This window comes from Lactuca serriola, chromosome 6 (assembly GCF_051521515.1).
Source record: "Lactuca serriola cultivar US96UC23 chromosome 6, Lser_US96UC23_V15, whole genome shotgun sequence".
NCBI lineage: Eukaryota > Viridiplantae > Streptophyta > Magnoliopsida > Asterales > Asteraceae > Lactuca > Lactuca serriola.
In genome coordinates this window covers 196,229,215-196,238,224 of record NC_136413.1, presented here as the reverse complement: position 1 = coordinate 196,238,224, position 9,010 = coordinate 196,229,215, and positions in this window count along the sequence as shown.

The window sequence follows — 9,010 nt, the reverse complement described above, 5'->3', positions numbered from 1 at the left end:
ACTATCAACAAACCGAAGTCTGATGATATGCCTCCATAGCTGCTCCAGCATATAGTGCGAGATTAGTTGGTCTTAGGAACCTAATCCATTATGAAATTGGGTTGACCATTATCGTCTACGCAAGGTACTCTCTCCCATGACATATCATGTTTATCACAAATAGAAGATGAATAAATGTTAGAATCATTTGCAGATTTGGGAGTGTGAACCTTCGGTATCCATATATAGTCGGGTTTAACCCATTTCTTGTTCGATCGATTGAGTGCCTTATCGCTTGCTTTAGAACTTGAAGCAGATCATCAAGATGACTTTGACCTAACCGGTTTAGGTTTCACTGGAGCATCTCTTGAATTGGACTTCTTGGAAGATACTCCTTTCTTGACCTTGGGAGTTGGATTCTTGGCCTTCTTCGCATTCCAGTCACCATTGTGCGATTGTGACTTCGAAGGGTTTCTTTTAGAAAATCTCCCTCTTGGTGCATTCTTCCATCCTTGTGCATAATAGGGAACATATGCATGATTTGGACAATTTTTGGCAATGTGTCTAGGTGTTCCACAGTGAAAACAAGTTTGTTTCTTCACGTAGGAGTTGTTTCTGCCTATCCCTGGTGGCGTGCCCTTGCCTCGTCTCTGATTGTTCCCACATGCACACATACATCAAGTCGTCTGTTTCGCTTGTTTTAGTGGCCTGTATTTACCAACTACAGGTTTATTAGAAGCAACAGATTCAGAGTTCAAGGAGACATTGTTTTGACAGTCAGTAGAATAAACAGAACTAGAACTAATTATGTGCTCCTTGTTCTCATCTTCCATTACTTTACCTGCACAGGAAGTAGAAACATTAGTATCCTTCACCTCAACACTCTCAATTGGGCCTAACTGTTCAGTCTTAACTGAAGCTGGCACAGGGGTTTGGCCATACTAAGCATGAATCTCTTCCTTGTTGGTCTCAAGAGGTGGGGTATAGTTGTCATTGAAGGGAGGTGGAACAATATGATACCATATACCCTTATTTTGATTATCCTTAAATTTTAATTGTTTTTCTATCATGGATGCAACTACCTCACTTGACACATCAAACTTCTTAAATTTGAATTCAGCATCTTTATATTTAGCTTTCAAAGCATCAAGATCGGTAGTTAATTTGACAATTTCCTTTTTAGCATAGTTATAATTTTCACATTTATTACTATACTCTTCTTGAAGTTTTCTAAAGTCCTTGGTTTTGGCCTCTAGTTGTTCTTTTAAGGGTTTTGGGGCCTTCCTAATAGTATAGCCTTCGTACCTAAGATCCTCATTGTCTCTACGTAATATATCAATTTGATCACGAAGAAGTTTAATTGTAGCTTCACAAGACTGAGAACATGAATTTTCAATGACCTTGGTGATTGAGGAACTCATTGTTTACCAAAAAATACCCCTTGACTTGAAACCTCGAAAGTCAAACTTGAAAGGTCAAAATTGAAAGTCAAACTTAAAAATTCGAACTTGAAAGTCATACTGAAAAAGCAAACTTAAAAAATGAAACTTAAAAGGACAAACTTAAAAAATCGAGCTTGAAAGTCAAACTTGAAGGTCAAAAGTGAAAACTTGAAAGTTAAATGAGAAAGTAAAAGTTAAAAGTCAAAGATTAGTTGTAGCACCTGGGTCTTGCTACGCATTTCTTTCTAAGTATTTTAAATTTTTTGCCTTGGAATCGGCGAGTTGAAGGACCAACTCGCCGAGTAGAAACGGGATGGGACGCGAGATTTAAGTGATGGACTCGACGAGTAGACCCTGTTTAGACAAAAACCCTAATCCGAGGGTTTACACCCTATTTAAACAATGTTATGTCAGCCACAATGTCCCTTATGCTCCCAGAATGCCTCTCATTGAAAATCTAGTCGTTATTGAAGCAATCTAAGCCTTGTTGGTGGATTTTGGTGCTTGTGGTCATCATAAGGAAGGAAAAAGCTTGAGGAAGCAAGTAAAGACCAAGGGAACCCGAGTTTGTGCACCTTCTACAGTTCATTGAAGGTAAAAAGTTGTAGTCTTGCTCTTTCATTTGTTAGATCCCCTTTTGGGGAGATTTAGGGCTTTTATAAGCCATTTTTGATGGCCAACCATGATTTCAAACGTGGTTGGGGGTTAGAGCTTCTGAATCACGTCATTAAGGGAGTCACAAGGCAGTTGCGGACCACTTTTGCACCTATAAAAGGTCCCATGCATCATAAGAGCTTGTTTTATGTCTTATTGAGTTCAAAGTCCCATGCAAGCACGTAAAGTTTGTAACTTCATGTGCTAGATCGATTGCAGAAGCTTGGATCTATCTTTTGATCAAAGGTTGTACATCAGAAATCGAGGATTTAGAGTGTGGACGTGACCGACTCGGCGAGTCCGTTCCTGGGACTCGAAAAGTCCAAGGTTTTGAGTCCCATATCTGTCGAAGGTCAAAAGAACTCATTTGGGTGTTAGAAGGGTTGTAACCGAATAGAAAGAGTGACCCAACGCATTGGACGTAACTTTAGACCTGGAGTTCATGGGACTCGACGAGTACAAGAACAGACTCGGCGAGTCCAAGGCAATCTTCTTAAGATTGAAGATGAACTCGACGAGTTGTTCATGCAACTCGGCGAGTCGAGGACAGGACTTGTGTATCAGATGAAGGTGGACTCGAAGAGTGTTCATACAACTCGGCGAGTCGGATGAGTTTCATGTGATGTTCATACAAGAGAGGAACTCATCGAGTCAATGCCAAACTCGAATAGTTGAGACGTGGATAAGTACGAGTAAAGGGTAGGGACTCGACGAGTTGACGACCCAACTCCGCGAGTCGAGTCAACTTGAAGTTGACTTTGACTGGACTTGGACTAACCCTGTTTAGGGTTGCACGTGCTGTGTGTTTACTTGAAGGCTGTCTTGTAGGAATCGAGGAGTCGAAGGGAGTCGACTTGTGCGCCGAGGATAATTCAAGCACTGCACGACATTGAGGTGAGTTACCTTCCAGTAAGGGTGGGTCTAAGGCCACAATGTCGGCCCACCAAAAAGGGGTATTTAGAAGATGAGTCTGGTTATGTGTTTTGTTCATGAGATTTAACTGTATGACATGTTATGTGTGTAGTAGGGATTAGCTTCCCTGACAGTGGTCCTTAGGACCTAGGGGTAGGACAGTATCGGGATATGCTTGACTGTATGCTTATATCTGTTGTTGCATGCTAGTGGTAGGGGTGAAATAGTCTCCAGTTACCGATTGAAAGATACTGATGGCAATTATCGGTTGAAAGATACCGATGGCAGTTACCGGTTGAAAGATATCAATGATGATTACCGGTTGAAAGATACCGATGATGGTTACCGGTTGAAAGATACCGACGATATTTTATGGTATGTGGTATAATGGGGGAACTCACTAAGCTTTGTGCTTACAGTTTTGGTTTTGGTTTCAGGTACCTCTTCGTCGAAGGGGAAAGAGCCAACGGTGTAGCAGTGCATCACACACACACACATGGTTTCTACATTATGTTTCTAGGATTGTAGTATGATTTTCATTACTTTTGATGTGATGGTTTGAGACACAACATTATGATTTTGTAAGGTGTTATTTTATCGATGATGTTTTGGTAAAATGTTTATTAAACATATTAATTCAAAAATGAAATTTTCGGTCTTGAATTTTGGGATGTTACAAGTTGGTACAGAGCCCTGGTTTGAGGGATTCGAACACACCCTCGGGGGTGTATGGACTCAAACCGAGGGACTAAAAGATTTTTACAAGGAAAATGGTTTTCTAAAATCTAAATTGGGAAATTTTAAGAAAGACGAAGTGGGTGATGCGTTCGACTGGTCGGGCTCAAGTAAGTTTTCCCCAAGATACCCATACTTGCTATGTTATGTTATATGCTTTTGATTCAGAGAACTGCATGCTAGAATAGGACTAAGGATGTAGGAGGATGCCTTGTGTGCCTGATATATGATTTTGAAAATCGCATGCTACTTAGGGCTAAGGGTCTAGGAAGGATGCCTTATATGCCTGTTGTATGAGCTGTATGCTAGGACTGATTAGTCAGCAGTAGGATGACCTATGTAGGTTATGCCTGGTTTGGTTACTCAATGCACGAATGCTGCTTGCTTTGTGCTATGGGGGTTCTGGCCAACTTCAACTAACTAAGGAATGGATATGTAACAGTATCTGCAAGCTTGTTAGGGGGAGGTGGTGGGGACTCCTAGTGCAGCTAATGGCGGATAGTAGGTCGGAGAGTGCCCTAGGGAAGCCTAGGATGAGGTCAGTGGAAAGGGTATCGGAAAAAGGGACTTGGCAAAGTCGAAGCAATCCTTGAGGAAAGTACGGATAGATGTGGAAGGTAGTATGGGCCCGTACTACTGAAAGCAGAGGATCTATACGCGAGCCAAGGAGGGCCTAGATGGAACCAGGAAACTTGGAAAGTGTATGTAACCCCGAAAATAGTATGTTTATTTTCAGAATGGTGGTCACGTGACATGGAGCGGGAGGTTCAGGATCCGGGTCAAGATCGGGCTCGGGTGCATGATTCGAGCATGTGGATCACCGCCATGTTCCGGGAGAGGGCTTTCTTGGTGCCCCACTATGCGGGTGGCGAGGACATAAAGAGGACCTGCTACCATGACATGCTACGAGCTAACATCCGGGAGGATGTTAGTTTTTCAGGTTACCCTACTCTGGTTTCCATGATTTCTAGGGCTAGGGAGAGGGAGATTGATCTGGAACACATCCAGAAGAGGAAGGCAGAGGAGAGGCAGGTGACGGGGGCTTCGGGGAAGAAGCCTAAGGGATCCGATGGTAGGCCAAAAGGCCAGTCAGGAAGGGACCGTTGTGGGAAATGCGGTCGGTCACATGAGGGGGCTTGTCGCATTGGGCCGGGATCAGGCTGTTATAAGTGTGGTAAGGTTGGGCACTTTGGCAGAGATTTTACTGCCCCTACTCCTGCGATTCAGACATCAGACCTGAGTTGCTTTCATTGCAATCAGAGGAGCCAAAAAAAGGCCAATTGCCCTAGATTGACAGCAGCAGCGGTACCGACTCCAGCGACAACACAGGTTGTGGATGGCCGGAAGGTCAATTCAGAGGCTCCAGTGGTTCGGAGCTGAGCATTTCAGCTGACAGCCGAGGAGGCACGCGCTGCACCCGATATGGTTACGGGTATGCTTTCTTACTTATGATTTTATGTTATGTCGCTGTGATTCTGATATATTATGTGCCTTGCTTAGGATCGTTCCATGTGAACGGTATCCCAATTCAGGTGTTGTTTGATTCGGGTGCCACCCGATCATTTGTCTCTCTTGCGCTTAGCAAGAAGTTTCCTGAGTCTTCGGGCATGTTGGATTTCCCTCTAGAGGTCGAGATTGCAGATGACCGGTCTGTGCGAGCGTCAGAGGTCTACCGGGATTGTGTTTTGCGGCTGTTCGAGGAACGTTACGTGGTGGACTTGGTTCCCATACCTTTGTGGGTGAGCAAGGTTATTATTTGTATGGATTGGCTGAGCCCCAATGGGGCAGTGATCGACTACGCGTAAGAGTCAGTGTGGATCAGGACCCCTAGTGGGGGAGAGCTGGTGGTTCAGGACGAAAGGCCACAGCGAGGACCAGCCTTATGTTCGGTAGCGAGGGCTAGGTGTTACCTCCAGCAGGGTTGCGCAGGTTATGTCGCCTATGTTATGGATACCGGGGGGCGAGAAAGGCGACGGTGGGTGATGTGCCCGTGGTTCGAGAGTTTACGGACGTATTCCCCAAGGAGTTGCCTGGGATACCTCCGAAGAGACAGGTGGAGTTCAAGATCGACGTAGTCCTTGGTGCGGCTCCGAGAGTCAAGGCGCCGTATCGTTTGGCTCCTCCTGAGATGCAGGAGCTGTCTACCCAGTTGCAGGAGCTGTTAGACAAGGGGTTCATTAGACCGAGCAGTTCACCCTGGGGAGCCCTGATTCTGTTTGTGAAGAAGAAGGACGGGTCGCATCGGATGTGCATAGATTATCGGGAGCTGAATAAGGTGACGGTGAAGAACCGTTACCCACTCCCACGGATCGATGATCTCTTTGACCAGCTACAGGGAGCATCTTGGTTCTCCAAGATTGATCTGCGTTCAGGATACCACCAGATGAGGGTCAGAGAGGAGGATGTGCAGAAGACTGCCTTTTGGACACGTTATGGTCACTATGAGTTTGTGGTGATGCCTTTCGGGCTCACCAATGCTCCTGTCGTGTTCATGGATCTCATGAACTGTGTATTCAGGCCGACGTTGGATCAGTCTGTGATTGTTTTCATCGATGACATCTTGGTCTATTCCAAGACGCGAGAGGAGCATGAGGAGCACTTATGGGAGGTTTTGAGTACTTTGAGGAGGGAGAGCTTATATGCTAAGTTCTCCAAGTGTGAGTTCTGGTTGCGCGAGGTTCAGTTTCTTGGGCACCTTGTCAACCAGAACGGGATTTCGGTAGATCCGGCCAAGGTAGAGGCCTTGATGAGGTGGGAGGTCTCGAGGTCTCCATCCGAGATTCGTAGCTTCCTAGGACTGGCAAGTTACTATCGGAGATTCATTCAGGATTTCTCCAAGATAGTCATGCCCCTGACCAGGCTGACAAGGAAGGCTGTGGTCTTCTGTTGGGGGCCTGAGCAGCAGGCTGCATTTGAGACATTGAGGCAGAGATTGTGCGAAGCGCCGATCCTAGCCATGTCACACCCCAAAACCACGAACGGCGGAAACGTTCAGGGGTGGAGGACGTCATGTACAGTATCACAACAGTGTAATATAATAAACAAGCAACAACATCATCCATTGCATTATAGGTAGAGTTTAATACATGTGTGTTCTTTCATTGTAATAAGACACCAAAAATATACAATCAAAATAAAAGACGAGACTTGTCTGCTCCGTCTTCTCAAAACCTGGCCTCCGTACCTGTCTACTGATGACCTGAGAATACAAGTTATTTTGAAAGCGAGTATCAGCTTTAAAGCTGGTGAATTCATAAGTATATAAGTGTCATTGCCTTTGTTTTGCGAAAATCTGTTATGAAGGCCATGTAAAACGTTAAATGAAAATGTTGAGGTAAGTATGAAATCCCTAGAAAAACCCTTATTTTCTGTAAGTATGAAATGTAGTATTCTACCAAGACCTGAATGTTCTGTACGTATGAAGTGTAGTCTTCTACCAAGACCCGAGTGTTTTGTAAGTATGAAGTGTAGTCTTCTACCAAGACCCGAATGTTTTGTTCGTAAAATGATAGTTTTTCCTTTGTATTGACTAGTACTAAAAGTGCTTAGTCTAACGCATCGTTTATGTGAAAGTATCACAAAATAAAGTAAACAGGAAAATGTACTATTGTAAGTGTTGTCACTGGGTACTAGGACTAACACAACATCGCATTAAGCGAAATATGTAACCTAATGAACATCCGAAGATTGTCCAAAACAAGTCTTAATGTAAGTGTCATCGCTGGGTACTAGGAGTAACACAATGATCGCAATAAGCGAAAGGTATAACCTAATGAACATCCGAAGATTGTCCAATTGTCCTCTGTAGCAGCAGCAGGTGGGTGGAAGGGTTAGTCCCAATCGATCTACCTAATATAAATAGTAACCTTAGACCTCCGAAGATGGTCATCGACCACTGGTGCTAATCAGTGGGGTTCGGAATGGTAAGTCCCGCCTAGCTATCCCATTGAACCGAGATAGGAAAGACAATTTACACAGTAAGTACTAATAAATCATCCTCGTAGTCCAAAGTACAAGTATCCAGGTAAGTGAATACAAGATAATGCACCTATGTAAAAGTGTTCCTGTATGGTATTCATGTATGTGTATCCATGTAACAGGTAAGTATATGTAAACATATTCATGTATCAGGTAAACATCTGTAAGTATTCATGTATCAGGTAATGTACTAGTATAGACTCATGAATGAACTGACTCTTGTGTGATTCCTTGTAATAGGAGTAATGTTTGATATCTTCAAATTATCCCTATGATAATTTATTGTAATATAACTGGTTGATCATGTAGGTTTGTACACTCTTACTACTCAAGGGTGTGGGAAACTAAATGAAAGATGTAAGCTATAACATCAATACATATATAAGAATATAAGTGTATCTGCATAGTTTAGTTCAAGAATGAAAAATGGTTTTTTTAAGACGTCTTATGGGTTTTGAACAATAATTAACAATGACTTGATTTCATTTTAATAAACATTTCAAAGGTAAAACATTTGGTAACAATGTGCTTTTAAGATGTAAAACCATTTCATGCATCACATTTTGTAGCATGTGAAATCTGTTAAATGACAAACACAGTTATAAAATACATATCTATGATTTAATAACATGTTTATTTCTACTTGTATTCCCCCCCCCCATTAAAGCATTTAAAATCATTTAAAATATTGATTAGGGGTATGAACTCACCTGCAGTTGGTGATTGGGATGAACTGAACGGTATAGGATGGCTAGGTGTCAAGCGAGGACTTGTACACACACTACGATCCTAATGAACATATAATCACACATATATGCATTCAATTAGTCTTAAATCACTAATTGATAAAGTTAAGACATCCTATACATAATAAACACTTTATATAAGTGTTTTAAGCCCTAAGGATTGCATCTAAGCTATTGTGGGACAGGGTATTTGTGTTTAGGGTTTCCAAAGGACCCTATAAGTGAGTTTACTCCCTATAAACCATCACACATGGAGTTTACGGTTGCAAACTCTTGAGTTTACGGCCGTAAACTCCCTAACATGTGTGTTTGGTGTGTTTTGAAGTCCCAAATGCTTTCTAGAATTTTTCTAACTTGGTGGTTCCATTCTTGAAGGGGTTTAAGGTCTAAAAATACTCCAAATAGGAGTTTACGGCCTCAAGTCCATTCCCCTTGGAGTTTACGGCCGTAAACTCCCTTGGGGTGTTGTTTTTGTTGCTTTCAAGCCTCTTGCACTTGTGGTATATGTTCTAGACTTTTATTCCTAGCATATGAAGGCATTAGGCACACCTTGGTGCCCTTTTT